This window comes from Chiloscyllium punctatum, chromosome 50 (genome assembly GCF_047496795.1).
Source record: "Chiloscyllium punctatum isolate Juve2018m chromosome 50, sChiPun1.3, whole genome shotgun sequence".
Lineage (NCBI taxonomy): Eukaryota > Metazoa > Chordata > Chondrichthyes > Orectolobiformes > Hemiscylliidae > Chiloscyllium > Chiloscyllium punctatum.
Window position 1 is genome coordinate 57,268,194 of NC_092788.1, and position 18,304 is coordinate 57,286,497.

An 18,304-nucleotide genomic window follows, 5' to 3' on the forward strand; every position below is an offset into this window, starting at 1 on the left:
ATTACCCAGAGGGTAGCTCAGAGTCAGCCATATTGCTGTGGGTCTGGAGTCACATGTTGTCCAGACTAGGTTAGAATATTTAATGCTCTTCCTTAAAGGAAGTAAGTGACTAGAGGAGTTCTTCCTCCTGATCAACAATGTTTTTATGGTGGCTCCACCAATATCTTTTACAGATACAACATGACATCCCAACTCTTACTCTTAATGCTCTCCCGAATGAAGGTAACCATCCCAAACGCCTGCTTCACCAGTCTGTCTACCTGTGACACCACATTCAAAGAACTGTGTACCTGCATCCCTGGGTCTCTAACTGACAACACTATCCAGGGCCCGAACATTAATTGTACAAGTCCCACCCTGGTTTGTTTCACCAAAATGGAACACCCCACCTTTATATAATTAAACTCCATCTGCTATTCTTCAGCCCACTATCCCAGTAGTACAGTCCATCCTGTTGTATCATAGATAACCTTCTCCACTATCCACTTTACCACCAATTTCAGTGACACACAAAACAATTACTTACCAGGAAACCAATATTCCCATCCAAACCATTTATCCAAATGACAAATAACAGGGGACCCACTCCAACGCTGGTCACATGCCTCCAGTCAGAAAAACAACATGTCTCCTACCACCCTCTGTCTCCTACCATCAAGCAAATTTTGTATCCAGTTCACTAGCTCCTCCTGAATGCCATATCCTTTTACACTGATCGGAGCATATTACCCAGTTTACCAGACAGAACACAGAACACAGAACAGTTCAGCCCAAGACCCTTCGGCCATGATTTCATGCCAACCTTTTATCCGACTGTAAGATCAAACTAACCTATATATTCTTCATTTTACTATTATCCATGTATCTGTCCAAGAGTATATTAAATGTCCCGAATGTGTCTAATTTTACCACCACCATTGGCAGTCCATCCAACCACCTACCATTCTCTATCCTCTTATCCATCGTCCATTCACCTTAAAATTATGCCGCCTTGTAATAGCCATTTATGCCATAGGAGAAAAAGTCCCTCACTATTCACTCACTCTGTGCATCTCATCAACTTGTTCACCTCTACCAAGACACCACACCCACTTCTTCTCTCCAATGAGAAAAGCCTTATCTCCCTCAAACTTTCTCCATAAGAAATGCCCTCCATTCCAGTTAGCATCTTGGTAAATCTCCAGTGTCCGCTCTCTAAAACTTGCACACCCTTCCTGTAAAGATGGGATGAGAAATGAACATAATATTCCAAGTGTGGTCTCACCAGGTCGCTACAAAGATGCAGTAAAACCTCACGGCTCTTGAAATCAATCCCCTTGCTAAGAAAAGCCAACACAACATATGACTTTTTAGCAACCCTATCAACTTGCATGGCAACTTTGAGGGATCTATGGACATGGACGCCATGATCTCTCTGTTCCTCCACAATGCCAAGTATTTTGCGTTTTAACGCTGTATTCTATATTCAGGTTCGACCTTCCAGAATGAATCACTTCACACTTTTCCAGATTGATCTCCATCTGTCACTTCCAGCCCAGCTCTGCGTCCTGTCAATGTCCCATTGCAACCTCCAACAGCCCTCCACATTCCCCACCACTCCATCAACCTTCACGTTATTGGCAAACTTACTAACCCACTCTCCAACATCCACATCCAAGTCATTTACAAAAATCACAAAGAGCAGAGTCCCAGAGCCGATTGTTACAGAACACCACTGGTCACTGAGCTCCAGGCTCAATACTGTCCATCTGCCGCCATACTCTGTCTTCACTGGGCCATCCAATCCTGTATCTAGACAGACAAATTTCCCTGTATCCCAATCATCCTTCTTTTCTGAATGAGCCATCAATGTATTCTGTCATATTCTCAAAGAATTCAATAAGGTTTATGAGGCATGACCTGCCCCTCACAAACCCATGCTGTCTCTAATTTAACTATGGTTTTTTCAAGTAGTCATAAATCCTTTCTTTAGAGTCCTCGCCAATAATCTGCACACCACAGACATTAGACCAAATCTGTCATTTCCAGAATTCTACCTCCGTAATATGATCCAGACGCTACAAATCTTCTCTCCTCTGCCATGTTCCCCAGAAGGGTACTGGAGGGTGGTAGGGATTACAGAGTCAGGGAGGGATATCAGGACAGGAGGATTTTGCAGACATTAGGAGGGTTGCAGTGCCAAAAGGAGGCTTCAGTAATTGTGAGGTTTCATGGTGATGATGGCATTTGAGGAGGGAGGGATGGAGGATTGTAGGGAAATGAGAGGTTTCACAGTTTAGGTGCTTTGTTAGGACTGCAAAAGGTTACTGAGTCGGGGAGGTTTAAGCACTGGTGGATATTACAGAAACATGTGGTTTTGGGTGCAATGGCAGGAAGAGGATTCAGGAAGCTGGGGAGTATGGGGTCTGAACGAGGTTACACAAATAGGAAGAGTTTTCAGGAGGGTAGATGTTTACAGTGACAGCAATGGTCTGATCTGGAGCAGAGCACCCAGACTGGGAGGGACGTGGGGACTGGAGGTGGTTTCACAGGGTGGGAGGACCATAGACCCACAGGAAGTTACAGAACTGTGGTGAGCTGTAGGGCTGATGGGCTCATGGAGTTGGGAATGCTGGGAGGGATAGAGAGGTTTACAGGGATAAGGATGTTTGTCGGACAGGGCTGCATGACACAGACAGGGACTGATTTAGGGAGCTGAGCAGATTACAGAGATAAAGAGGTTTGTATCATCTGGCGGAACAAACAGAGATATGGAGGGTCATCGTGACTGAAGATGTTTATAGATATAGGAAGGCTTAGGTTCTGGGGGTTATTTAGACATGGAGGCTGTGGAATCTGGATTCTTTTTTGAGAGATTGGGTAGCAAGATTAGTTGGAGACGGTTTCACAGATAAGGGAGCATAGCACAAACAGAAGGAAGTTCCTGCGGTAGGGAGGGTTGGAGGGAAGGGTGATGTTTACACAGATAGGAGTATAAGAGCTTCAGAAGGTTATGGAGACGAGTAAATGTTTAGAGATGCAGGAGGAGCTTACATTGACAGGGTGGGTGATATTCATGGGAGGATGTTACATTGTTAATGAGTCTTGTAGGAACAGGATCGGGAGAGGCACAGGCATTGGAGAGGGATCTACAGATCGGGAGTGTTGCAGGGACCTGAGAGGATAACACAGATTGGGATGGTGTTAGAGTCTCCACAGACTGATAGCGTTTTAGGGACTGGAAGAGGCTTGGTAGAGAGGGAGGGCTGGAAGACTGCAGGAGATTATGGAGAGTTGAAGAGTTGGAGCAGTTCACAGAGAGAGGGTTCTCCAACAGGAGTAGGTCACAGATAGTGAGGGATTTGTGGCCTGAGAATGTTAAAGAGAGGGAGAGCTTTCGGGTCCGGAAGACATTACACTGACAGGGACAGTTGAAGAGACTGGAGCAAAAATGCATGCAGAAGGTTACACAGACATGGAGGATTGTATTGTTAGACGGAGCTTAGAGAGAATGGGACTGTTGTAGGGATTTACACAGATAGGGAAGGTTGTGCTTTTGGAGAAGGTTACACTGATACAGACAGTGTTCGGGAGTGTTTAGTGGACGACAGAGGAGCTCAGAGAGAATGTATTATGGGGAGTGGAGGAGATTACAGACACAGAGATGGCTGTCGGTTTGAAAAGAGTTTCTACAGATCCTCAGTGCTGTAAGGCTGGAGGGAGGTTACAATAATAAGGGTTTCCTACACTTAATGACTTTTTTCACATAGAGAAAGTCTCCGAACAGGACTGTCAAAAGGAAGTATCGACAGTCCAGATGAGTTTACAGAGATATAAATGTTTTTTGGGGTTTCAGGATGGAACAGTGATTGAGAGTGCCGTAACGAATGACAATAGTTATATAGAGGGTTCTAAAAGCAGGAAGAGGTGACAGTCATATCGATCTTTGTAAGGACTAGAGAAGCTTACATCGCCAATGAATGTTTTAGAAACTGTTGGAGATTACACATATAAGGACAGTATTGGGGATGAGGCAAGGTTCAAGAGAGAGGGATGGTTGACAGGACTGGACAATAACCTGAATAGAATCTCCACAGTGTGGAAACAGGCCATTCGGCCTAACACATCCACACCAACCCCTCTAAAGAGCATCCTAACCAGACCCATCCCTCTCCCTGTCCAATAAACCCTGCATTCCTCATGGTGAACTCATTTAAACCACACTTGCCTGAATACTACAGTCAATTTATGATGGCCAATCATGTATCGTGCAAATGTTGGACTGTGGCAGGAAACCAGAGCACCCAGAAGAAACCCACACAGTCGGGGGGAGAACATGCAAAGTCCACACAGACAGTCGGCCAAGGCTGGATTTGAAGCCAGATTCCAGTCACAGTGAGGCTGATTTTACAGAGCACTGCAGAGATTGGACTAGGTCACAAAGTTCACAAGGGTTTATTGGAACAGGAGGAAAATATAGTCAGGAACAGGAGAAGCTTACATAGATGGTGCCCATGAGAGGGACTGGAGGAGGTTAACGCAATAGGGAGGGTTGTGCATTCTCTCGACAATTAGAGGTCGGGATGGTTGGGGAGACTGGATGAAGTCAGTCATACTCAGAGTTGTACACACTCTGAGTAATGGCAGGTGGAGTTTACTTCTGATCACTGTGAGGTAATGCACTATGGGAAGTCTCATAAGCGAAGGATATACATCATGAAGGGTAGGTCCTCCTGGAGAACTGAGTAACACCGGGACCTTGGTAGATAAGTCCCTGGATGTCTGAAGGTGTCAGCACAGGTTGACAGGGTGGGGAAGGCACCTGAACTGGGAGCAGGAGGGGGACCCACATCCTGATGGGGCAAATTGTTAGAGCTGCTTGAGAGGATATAATCTAATCTGGCAGGGTGTTGCACCTTAAACAGTCATAAGGCCAGAAAGAAGATTGAGGTTGGTGCACAAGTTAAAGACAGCAATTTCAGCAGACAAGGCAGGCAAGAACATAACAGGAAATGGGGGAGGGGAAACTGATGATTAAAGTGCATTGATTTCAATGCAAGGGGACTGACAGCCAAGGAAGATGAACTCAAGGCATGGATTGGAACATGGGACTGGGATATTATAGTTAGTACAGAAACACAGCTGATGGAGGGCCAGGACTGGCAGCTCATTGTTTCAAGGTGGAGATGCTACAGGAAGCATCGAAGGGGAGACAAGAGAGGACGCGTGGTGGGGGGTTTTCATTGCATGAATCATTACATCAGTACCTAGAGAGGATATTCCTGTGGGATCACGCAGTGACGCTATGTTAGTGGAACTGAGAAATAAGAATGGGTCATCAATCTGACACGATTGTCTTACTGACCCCGAATAATCAGTGGCAGATTGAGGAACAAACATCAGGAGATCTCAGATATCAATCATAATAATAGGGCTGGTTATGGTTGGGGTTTTTAAACTTTCCAAACCTAGATTGGGACTGCCAGTGTTCAGTTTTTGGAAGAGAGGAATTTGGTAATTGTGTTCCAGAAAACTCCCAATCAAAATGTAAATGGCCTGGAAAGAGAAAGGGGCAAAACCTGACCTCCCCTTGGGAAACAAGGTCGGGAAAGGGACTGAGGTGTGAGTGGGAAAGCATTTTGCCAAAGTGACTCAAGTCTATTAGTTTGAAAATAGCGATGGAAAGGGACAGGGCTGGTCCACAGGTTCAAGTTATAAAATGGGGCCAGACTAATCTTGACAATATTAGCCAGGAACTCTCAAAAGGTGGTTGGTGAGTCTATTTGCAGGGCAAGAGAAGTCTGGCAAGTGAGAATATTTTAAAAGTGAAATAAATTGAGCGATCACCACCAGCATGTTCTTGTTTGTGTGCAGGCCAATGCTGACAGCATTCGGAAACATTGGCTGTCTATTGAGGGTCTGGTCAAGGAAAAGGGGGCACTTGTCAGGTATAGCCAGCTGGACCAAGGGAATCCCTGAGGATCACAGGGACTTTAGCAATACACTTTGGGTAGAAATCAGGATTGCAGAAAGTGTACATGCAATAGCCTTGGCAGAGAATGATAAGGAGAATCCAAAAGTGATTGTATAAATATATTGTGTAAAAGAGTAACTCGAGACACAATGCTGTCCCTTAAAGATCAATGAGACCATTGGTGTGTGGAACCGCAGGATATGTTTAAGACCGTGAACACATTTTTTACTCCCGAACTTATTGTGGACAAAGACTGGGGAACTCAGGGAACAAGAGTAATATGTTAGACCACATTTGGAGTTCTCTGCAATTCCAGTATCTCCGCTATAGGAATGATGTAGTGAAATTTGAAAGTGCTCAGAAAAGATTGACAAGATGTTGCCAGGGTTACTGCTGAATAAGCTGGGGTTATTTTTACTGGAACATCGGAGACTGAGGGGTGACCTCACAGAGGTTTATATAAACATGAGGGGTATGGATTGGGTAAACATTCAAGGTCTTTTCCCAGGGGTTGGAGTGTCCAAAACGAGAGGGGATAGGTTTAAGGTTAAAGGGGAAAGGTTTAAACGGCACTGAAGGGACAGCATTTTTATGCACACGGTGGTGTGCATATGGAATGAGCCGAGAGAGAATGTAGCATGTACTGATACTATGACAACATTTAAGAGATATTTGGATGTGTATATGAATAATAAGGGTTTATAAGTACATGGACCAAATGCTGGTAAATGGGATGGATTTATTTACATCTTCTAGTCAGCATCAACGAGTTGGACCGAAGGGTCTGTTCCATGCTGTACATCTCTAGGACTTGAAAATAGTGCATGTTACAGAAGTTTTTAAAACACAAAGCTATGGAAAATCCCAGGACATGATTAAGTGCATCACAGAACATTGTGGAGCCCCGAGCAAAGATATTTGTACCATTGATAGCCATGTGTGATGTGCTGGAAAGGCTGGAGGGTGGCATAGTGGACAGTGAAGACGTTGTAATCGAGGATAAAGCGGATGGCCCTCAGGACAACTCCATACAACGCTGTCACGGTTAACGCTGCAAGACGTGTCAGATTGTGGATATAGATACCACTATTATGCGTGGGAAAACCTCCCACCTTGTTCATGGCAGGTACTCATGTGACTCAGCCAACATTGTCTCACTAATACATTACAGGCAAGGATGCCCGGAGGCATGGTACATTGGGGAAACCGAGCAAAGGCTACGACAACGGATGAATGGACACCGCACAACAATCAACAGACAGGAGGGTTCCCTCCCAGTTGGGTCCCAGAACATTCAGCCTCGGACCTTCGGGTGACCATCCTCCAAGGTGGACTTCAAGACAGGCAGCAGAGAAAAGTGGCCGAGCAGAGGCTGATAGCTAAGTTCAGTATCCATAGAGAGGGCCTAAACCAGGACCTTGGATTCATGTCACATTACAGGTGATCACCATTGCACTACACACACACAGATATTCCTACACACACACACACTCTCACATGCACACGGATACAGGTACATACAGACGCGCACACAGACACCCACACACACACTTATAGACACACACACTCCCACACTCACACATGCACCCCCTCACAGACTTAAGACACTCTGCACCCACTACACACACACTTTCTCACACTCACAACCCCCATCCCAGACAGACACACACAGACAGACAAAGACCCACAGACACACATATATTTTGTGGGGTGAATTTGTACTTGCAGGATTACATTGTACTTTGCTCAAAAACTGCATGCATTCATGTAGAACTCTGAGCTCAAAAACTGCATGAATTTATGTCAAACCCTTATCTCACTTTTTAGAGTATAATCAATCTAAATATCATGGCATAGACAGAGAACACAGTGGGCCAACACCTTCAACATATTGTCTAGGTATCACTATTGTTAACAGCTAACCCGAGAATGCAACTTAAAAAAATGTTTTGTGATTTACACATGAAAGAAGTGAAACTATCACTGTATTCTAACCGATGAAAGGCTTAACAGACAATCAATTTTTCAATGTATAATGTCAGTTACATCACACTGTAAAATTTTACTATAAATTCTGTGTTACGATCGAGCCCTCCACTATCACCTGATGAAGGACCTTCGCTCCGAAAGCTAGTGTGCTTCCAATTAAACCTGTTGGACTATAACCTGGTGTTGTGTGATTTTTAACTCTCTTCAATAAGGTAGATTGATTTGTGACACAGAGATAAAAGAAATTTAGACACCAGAGAGACGTGGTTACATGACGAACAAAAGGTGGACATAAATATTCAATGGATCACAACCTTGAGGAAACTCAGGCAAAATGGGTAACGCGAACAATAATGGATAACAAAGGCAGTACAGAGAAATCATTAGACCTCAGATCATGAAGTAGAGTCAGTCTGAATGTAAATTCTGGCTACTACTTGCCAAGGACGCAAGGAGCAGAACAGTTTTAGCCACCGAACAGTATTCCATTGCTCATCACTTTTTTACACAGGAAATCATTGGAATTTTTTAACAAACACTTTGTAATAATTTTGGGAAACTTCAATAGTCCCATAATCTGGAACAGTCACACTGACAACAGTGATATTGGAAGAGTAGTTCAGAGAATTTTTTTTCAGTGTTTCTTTGAATAACAAATTGTGCAAGTGTCTAGGGACATAACTATCTCAGAGCCATCTGCGCCAGGAGGATCATCAAATCGGTGAAGGACGCTCTCTGGGCGGTCCGAAACTTGTTGATCTTCCAGCTGAAGGAGTTGACCCCGACTGAGTGTTGCAGACTGGCACATTCCAAGGTCCAGGACTACGTGTTGAGGGACGCGCTGAAGCTTGGGGCAGCTACCGCCAAGGCGCGGTGGGGAAAGACCACCGTGTAACATCGGCCTGCCTAAAGAAGAACAGGGGGCCCATGGGGACGTTTTTTTGGGCTCTGCTGATGCCTCAGCCAAATATATGTGCATAAGATTGAGAAATGCACAGACCTGTATATAGCAATGATAAATTCTGATCTGTGTATGTAAATGTTGACATATGTATTGCATGACCAAATGTACAGACCATAAAATCATTTTATGAATAAAGTATATTTTTTAAATTAAAAAAAATCTCAGATCGACCGTTGTGTGATCAAACTTAGTGAATGAGTAATGTCACCTGGAGAGATCCTCAGGGAAATTGTGATAAAGTGCAGTTTAAAGAAATATAAAGTTTTAAAGTGAATCACAGAAAGGACACGCTACAACTAGAAACAAAGACAGCCAATTACATGGGTTTGAGATGAGAACTGACCAATGTAAAGAGGTGAAACAGACTGAAATATGTGCCTGTATAAGAACAGTGGAAAACATTTGAAAGGACAGTGTAAATCACTCAACAAAAGAACATTCCACTGAAACAGACAAAACCTCAGCAAGAAATTCCCACCGGCCCCTCACTCAGGACAAAATGTATCATATTAGATTATAAGGCTTAGAAGATCACCAAACTGTACTTAAAATCCTGAAGTGAGAGGGCGTTTTAGGAGTAAGTGTTAAAGGGATTGCAAATGGTCTGCTAGCAGGAGTTGGGCAGTGGGAAGGGGAATCAATGTCACCAAAGGAACAGGGAGAGGTGAAGGTGCCAAGAGTGTTACTGAGAGTGATTAGATTAGATTACTTACAGTGTGGAAACAGGCCCTTCGGCCCAACAAGTCCACACCGCCCCGCCGAAGCGTAACCCACCCATACCCCTACATCTACCCCTTACCTAACACTACGAGCAATTTAGCAGGGCCAATTCACGTAACCTGCACATCTTTGGAGTGTGGGAGGAAACCGGAGCACCCGGAGGAAACCCACGCAGACATGGGGAGAACGTGCAAACTCCACAAAGTCAGTCGCCTGAGGCGGGAATTGAACCCGGGTCTCTGGCGCTGTGAGGCAGCAGTGCTAACCACTGTGCCACCGTGCCGCCCAGTGGTCAGGGCCTGAACGATGTTACAAAACCAGTACGGATTGCTGCAGCTGGAGTGGTTTGCAGAGGTAGAGGGACATATGTATTGTTATTCATTCATGGGATGTGGGTGTCACTGCTAATTACCCAGAGGACAGCTCAGAGTTAGCCATATTGCAATGGGTCTGGAGTCACATGTTAGCCAGGCCAGGTTAAAATGTCAGATGGTCAACACAAAAGGAGATAAGGGAACCAGATGAGTTCTTCCCACTGATCAACAACGCTTTTATGGTGATCTGACCAATGTCTTGTACAGATACAACATGACATCCCAACTCCTATGCTCAATGCGCTCCCCAATGAAGGTAACCTCTCCAAATGCCTGCTTCACCAGCCTGTCTACCTGTGACACCACTTTCAAAGAACTGTGTACCTGAGTCACTGACTGACAACATTCCCAGGGCCCGAACATTAACTGCACAAGTCCCACCCTGGTTTGTTTCACCAAAATGGAACACCTCACCTTTATCTAATTAAACTCCATCTGCTATTCTTCAGCCCACTATCCCAGCAGTACTGTTCATCTTGTTAACCTTCATCACAGATAACCTTCATCACTGTCCAGTTTACCACCAATTTCAGTGTCACCCAAAAAACTTACTTAACTTATTTAACAATATTCTCATCCAAACCATTTATCCAAATGACAAACAACAGTGGACCCTCTCCACCACTGGTCACATGTCTCCAGTCAGAAAAACAACATGTCTCCCATCACCTCTGTCTCCTACCATCAAGCCAATTTTCTGTCCAGTTGACTAGCTTCTCCTGAACGCCATATCCTTTTACACTGATCTGAACATATTACGAAGTTTAACACACGACATGTAGAACACAGCACAAGACCCTTCGGCCGTGATGAAATGCCAATCTTTTATCCGACCAGTAGATCAAAAATAAAAGTGACAGATAGAGTTTAATTCAGATAAATGCGAAGTGCTGCATTTTGGGAAAGCAAATCTTAACAGGACTTATACACTTAATGGTAAGGTCCTAGGGAGTGTTGCTGAACCAAGAGACCTTGAGGTAAAAGTTCATAGCACCTTGAATGTGGAGTCGCAGATAGATAGGATAGTGAAGAAGGTGTTTGGTATGCTTTCCTTTATTGGTCAGAGTATTGAGTACAGGAGTTGGGAGGTCATGTTGCGGCTGTACAGGACAATGGTTAGGCCACTGTTGGAATATTGCATGCAATTTTGCTCTCCTTCCTATCGGAAAGATGTTGGGAAACTTGAAAGGGTTCAGAAAAGATTTACAAGGATGCTGCCAGGGCTGGAGGATTTGAGCCACAGGGAGAGGCTGAACGGGCTGGGGCTGTTTTCCTTGGAGCGTCGGAGGCTGAGGGGTGACATTATAGAGGTTTACAAAAAAATGGAGGGACATGGATAGGGTAAATAGACAAAGTCTTTTCCCTGGGGTTGGGGTGTCCAGAACTAGAGGGCATAGGTTATGGATGAAAGGGGAAAGATATAAAAGAGACCTAAGGGGTAACGTTTTCACACAGAGGGTGGTATGTGTATGGAATGAGCTGTCAGAGGAAGTGGTGGAGACTGGTACAAATGCAACATTTAAGAGGTATTTGGATGGGTATATGAAAAGTAGGGGTTTGGAGGGATATGGACCGGGTGCTGGCAGGTGGGACTAGATTGGGTTGGGATATCTGGTCAGCATGGACGGGTTGAACTGAAGTGTTTGTTTCCATGCTGTACATCTCTATGACTCTAACTTCCATACCCTTCATTTTATTATCATCCATGTGCCTTTCCAGAAGTATATTAAATGTCCCTAATGCATCTAATTTTACCGCCATGGCTGGCAGTGCATTCCACACAGGCACCACTCTATATGTAACGAACCTACCTCTGAAATCTCCCCTAAACCATCCACTAATCACCCCAAAATTATACCCCATTGTAATAACTATTTATATGAGGGTAAAAAATATCTCTCTCTATTCACTCTGTCTATGATGCTCATCACATTGTTCACCTCTGCCAAGTCACCCATCCCCTTCTTCACTCCAATGAGAAAAGCCTTAGCTCCCTCAACCTTTCTTCATAAGTCATGCTCTCCAGTCCAGGCAGCATCCTGGTAAATCTCCTCTTTACCCTCTCTAAAGCTTCCACATCCTTCCTGCAATGATGGGACCAGAACTGAACACAATATTCCAAGTGGGGTCTAACCAGGGCTCTGTACAGCTGCAGCATAACCTTACAGCTTTAAAACTCAATCCCCAAACTAATGAAATCCCACACAATATATTGCTTCTTAACAAGCCAATCAGCTTGGGTGGCTACTTTGAGGGACCTATGGACTTGGAACCCAAGATCCCTCTGTTCCTCCACACTGCCAAAGATCCTGCCTTTAACCCTGTATTCTGCATTCAAATTCAATCTTCAAAGTGAATGACTTCACACTTTTCCCAGATTGAACTCCATCTGCCATTTCTCAGCCCAACTCTGCATCCTGTCAATGTTCCGTTGCAACCTGCAACAGCCCTCCACACTATCAACCACTCCACCAACCTTTCTGTCATTGGGAAACTTACTAACGGACTCTTTCACTCACACATCCAAGTCATTCATAAAATCACAAAAAGCAGAGGTCCTGTAACCTCTCCCTGCAGAAAACCACTGGTCACTGAGCTCCAGGATGAATGCTTTCCATCAATCATCACCCTCTGTCTTCTGTGGGCCAGTAATCCAGTATCCAGACAGACAGGTTTCCCTGTACCCCATGCCTCTGCACTTTCTGAATGAGCCATAAATATGTTTTGTCACATTCTCTAAAGATTCAATAAGACTTGTAAGGCATGACCTGCCCCTTACAAAACCATGCTGACTATCTCTCATCAAACTATGGTTTTCCAAGGAATAATAAATCCTGCCTCCCAGAGTCCTCTCCAATAATCTGCACACCACAGACATAAGACTGACAGGTGTGCAATTCCCAGGATTATCCCTATTCCCTTTCCTGAACAAGGGAATAATATTTTCCTGCCTCCAATCATCTGGTCCGACTCCAGTGGACAGTGAGGGTGCAAATGTCATCACCCAGGTGCTCAGCAATCCACTCCCTCGGTTCCTGTAGTAACTTTGGACGCATACAGTCTGGTTCAGCGACTTATCTATCCTTATCTTTTACAAAATTCTTCGCACATCCTCCTTCGTAACATCCACCTGTTCACGTACATCAGCCTGTTTCACGCTGTCCTCACAAATGACAAGACCCTTCTCAGCAGTGAATACTGAGACATAGTATTCATTAAGGACCTCCTCTACCTCCTGTGACTCCAGGCACAAGTTTCTTCCACTATCCCAGATTGGCCTTATCCTCACTCTGAACATCCTCTTGTTCCTCGCATAAGTGGAGAATGCCTCACGGTTTTCCTTAATCCTTCCCAACAATGCTTTTTCATGCCCCCTTCTAGTTGCCCTATGTCCATCTCTTGGTTCTTTCCTGGTACCTTCCGAGAATCCCTACAGTGTGGAAACGGGCCATTTGGCCCAACAACTCCATATCAACCCTCCAAACAGTATCCAACCCAGCCCCATTCGCCCACTCTATTACTCTCCATTTGCCCTGACTAATGCACCAAACCTACCCATCCCTGAACACTATGGGTAATTTAGCATGGCTAAGCCACCAAACTGGCACATATTTGGGCTGTGGGACGGAAACCGGAGCACCTGGAGGAAACCCACAGGGAGAATGCGCAAACACCCCACAGACAGTCGCCTGAGGCTGGAATCGAAATGGAGTCCGTGGTGCTATGAGGTCGCAGTGCTAACCACTGAGACACCGTGCCATCCAATGTAACTCTCTGGAGCCCTGTCTGATCCTTGCTTCCTCAACCTTAAGTAAACTTCCTCCTTCCTCTTGACTAGATGCTAAAGTCCATGTGGACAACGTTGACTGCTCTGCCTTCATCTATCTTTGGCCACCTCCTCGAAGAGTCAATCCGGTTTGTGAAACGTGGTTTCCCACTCACAAAGCCATGCTGACCATCTCGAATCAGCCCTTGCCTTTGTAAATGTAAGGATCTCTTTTCTCTCAGAATCTCCTCCAACAACTTCCCCATCACTGGTCTCACGAGGCTGTAATTTCCTGGCTTTTCCCTGCAGTCCTTCAGTGATGGAACAGCATTAGACAACCTCCAGACTCTCACTGTGTCTGTTGATAATATACATATCTCTGTTAGGGATACTGCAATCTCTTCCCTAGCTTCCCACAATATTCTAGGAACGACCTAATGAGCTACTGAAGACTGATCGACCTTTATTTGTTGTAAGATTCCAGCACTTTCTCTTCTCTGGTGAGGATTCTTTCCAACACATCACGATTTATTTCCCCACATTCCCGAGCTTCCATGTCTTTCTCCACAGTAAATACTGACAAGACTGTTTTGTCTCAACCATCTTCTCTGGTTCTACACATAGGTGACCTTATTGATCTTTAAGGGGCCCTATTCTCTACCAAGTTACTCTTTAGCCCTTATTGAAACTTACATAAAGGCTTCTGATAATTAAAATACACCATATCCCCTATACTAGTACACCCCTCCTACACCCTTACAATTCTGCCATTTATATTCACACCAACAAATTCAATCCAACAGGCTCGTTGCTATATCAGTTGGCATGGAGACCACTGTCACACACAGTTACTGTACTGCCCTTGCCATAAGTACATTCAGTGCCCTGACTGTAACCATATAGACATTCCCATCACTGTTTGCTGCCTACAAAAGAATTCCTGCTATAGGTTGCTGCTGTTTGCTTATTCGCAGCTCTACTTTTCATATTCAGATCCACATGACTGTCTCATTAATGTATTGAACTCATCCTTCCTTCATAACTTGTTGGCTTTTTGCCTCGTCTGCCTATTGGGATTAGATTGGGTTGGAATATCTGCTCAGCATAAATGGGTTGAACCGAAGGGTCGGTTTCCATGTTGTACATCTCTCTGACTCGATGACTCTATCTAAACAACCCTTCAGTATTCACTTCCCAGCGACGGTCATTCTGCAGCTACATCTCCGGAATGACAGTTCCATCATATCTGATCACTGTCATTCCTTCTCCCTTATGGCGAATACAGGGAGTCATTCCTCAGTAGTGGGGGTTGGACAGATGGGTAGAGGTTACAGAGATAGGGAGGCTTAGAATTAAACAGAGTTATATCTGGTCAAGAATGTCAGAGGGACAAAGGTGTTTGGGGATTGGAGGAATTTACAGAGATAGAGGGAGCTGGATTAGATTCTGGAGATAGGGAGAGGGATGGAGAAAGGAAGAGGCAGGCAGTCTCAGAGGCACAGATAGGGAGCTGTTTCATCTAGGAGAGTAATGTGTATAGTAAGAGATATGGAAGGGTGTTGTGTCTGAATACATTTACAGATATAAGGCGGCTTCTGGGCTCTGGAGGCTACAGAGATAGGAAGGCGATGGAGAATGCCAGATTACTGGGTTGGAGACAGTTACACAAATGGGGAGGGTTGCACAAACTGAAACAGGTTCCTGTGGTCGGGAGGGGTATGGTGTCGGGAATGAGGGTGAAATTTAACAAGATAAAGATCAAAGAATTGGAGAAGGATAAGGAGATTACAAATTTTTCACAGCGAAGGAAGGGTTGTAGGAGCTGGAGAAGATTACATAGGTAGGGACGGATGGAGAGGTTAAAGACAAATACATTGACATGGAGGGTGGTATTGGTGGGAGGAGCTCACAGGGATAGACAGGACTGTCAGGGTTTACAGGGATGAAGGAATTTAGTATCTACTGGAGAAGGTTAGGGATTAGGGTGTTAGGGACTGGAGAACCTGACAGAGACAGAGACAGAGACACAGAGAATGATGTGGACTAGAGGAGATTCCAAACAAAGGAAGGATTATCGGGACTGGAGGATATTACAGAGATCACGAACACAGCATGGGCCAGGATTGATGCCTGCGATCCGCTGTGCTGTCGCATTGAGGACCAGTACAGCAAAGGTGAAACCAGGACCCTCACAAGATGGTGGGAATGAAACCTAGAATGTTGCTGTTCCTTACCCAGCTCTGTATCTATGTCCGGTCTTCCAGGTCTGAATATAGAAGTCTACTACCTCCACCCTGTGCTGTTTACTGTGAGCGATCTTAACAGCTGCAGGAATTACTGAAGGCTCCAGATTTCCCTCTCCATCTCTCTCTCTGGCTGACCAACTGTCTTCAATGAGGTGATGGATGAGACAGGAGTTAGGAACATCCTGATGACCTGCATGCGACTGAAATAGACAGAATGGGAAATTAGACTGATGCAATGAGAATAATTCATGCAGAGTGGCACAGAGTCCAGCAGAGATCTCGAAAATCCCAGTCTCCATCCCTTGCCTATGCTGCTGCATCGCTGTGGAATGGAAAATTCTGTTGACTCAGGATCTCAGACCATCTGTAAGAGGGGGAAATGCTGACAGAGGAAAGAAGAAAGGAAATAGAGAAATCCCCGGCAATTATGGACCAGTAAGTCTCACGTCGGTCGTCTGCAAGGTGTTAGAAAGGATTCTGAGGGATAAGATTTATGACCATCTGGAAGAGCATGGCTTGTTTAAATGCAGTCAACATGGCTTTGTGAGGGGCAGGTCATGCCTCACAAACCTTTTCGAATTCTTTGAGGATGTGACTAGAAACGTTGATGAGGGTCGAGCTGTCGATGTGGTATATATCGACTTCAGCAAGGCATTTGATAAGGTCCTCCATGGTTGGCTCATTCAGAAGGTCCAGAGGATTGGGATACAGGGAAACTTAGCTGTCTGGATACAGAATTAGCTAGCAAACAGAAGACAGCGAGTGGTAGTAGAAGGAAAATATTCTGCCTGGAAGTCAGTGGTGATTGGTGTTCCACAGGGCTTTCTCCTTGGGCCTCTACTGTTTGTAATTTTTATTAATGACTTGGATGAGGGGATTGAAGGATGGGTCAGCAAGTTTGCAGACGACACAAAGGTTGGAGGTGTCTTTGACAGTATAAAGGGCTGTTCCAGGCTGCAGCGGGACATTGACAGGATGCAGAAATGGGCTGAGAGGTGGCAGATGGAGTTCAACCTGGATAAATGCGAGGTGATGCATTTTGGAAGGTCGAATTTGAAAACTGAGTACAGGATTAAGGATAGGAGTCTTGGCAGTGTGGAGGAACAGAGGGATCTTGGGGTGCAGGTACATAGATCCCTTAAAGTGGCCACCGAAGTGGACAGGTTTATTGAGAAAGCATATGGTGTTTTTGCTTTCATTAACAGGGGGATTGAGTTTAAGAGTCGTGAGATCTTGTTGCAGCTCTATAAAACTTTGGTTAGACCACACTTTGAATACAGCGTCCAGTTCTGGTTGCCCTATCAAACGAAAGATGTTGATGCTTTGGAGAGGGTTCAGAGGAGGTTTACCAGGATGTTGCCTGGACTGGAGGGCTTATCTTATGAAGAGAGGTTGACTGAGTTCGGACTTTTTTCATTGGAGAAAAGGAGGAGGAGAGGGGATCTGACTGAGTTTTTCAAGATAATGAGAGGCATAGATAGAGTCGATAGCCAGAGACTATTTCCCAGGGCGGAGATGGCTAACACGAGGGGTCATAGTTTTAAGCTGGTTAGAGGAAATTATAGAGGGGATGTCTGAGGTGGGTTCTTTACACAGAGAGTTGGGAGAGCATGGAATGCGTTGCCAGCAGCAGTTGTGGAAGCGAGGTCATTGGGGACATTTAAGAGACTCCTCGACATGGATATGGTCAAAGAAATTTGAGGGTCCATACATGAGGATCAGTGGTCGGCACAACATCATGGGCTGAAGGGTCTGTTCTGTGCTGTACTGTTCTATGCTCTATGTTCTTTGTTGTAGATGTTGGCAGCCTTTCTATAGCAACGAGCCATGTAAATAGAGTCAAGGAGATTGGCTGTGCACCCAAACCTCTGTAGTTTCTTGCGGTCCTGGGCAGAGCGTTGCTGTATGAAGCCATGACACACCCAGACAGTATGCTCTCAATGGTGTATCTGTCGAAGTAGTACATGCTGAATTTCCTGAGTCTCCTGAGGAAGAAGAGGCGTTATTGAACCTTCTTGACTGTCACACCTATGCAAGAAACCAGGGTAGGTTGTCAGTTATCGTCACTCTGAGGGAGTTGATTCTCTGCACTTCCTCAACCACTGATGTAGATGACGATGTGTTCCTCTCCTTTCTTTATGAACTCAATGATCAGTTCCTTACTATTGCTGAATTTGAAAGAGAGGTTATTATCATTACACCATGCCACTAAGCAGTCGATCTCCTTTCTGTATTCTGACTCATCTTTGTTTGATATCCCTCCTGATTTGGTGATTTTATCAGCGAACTTGT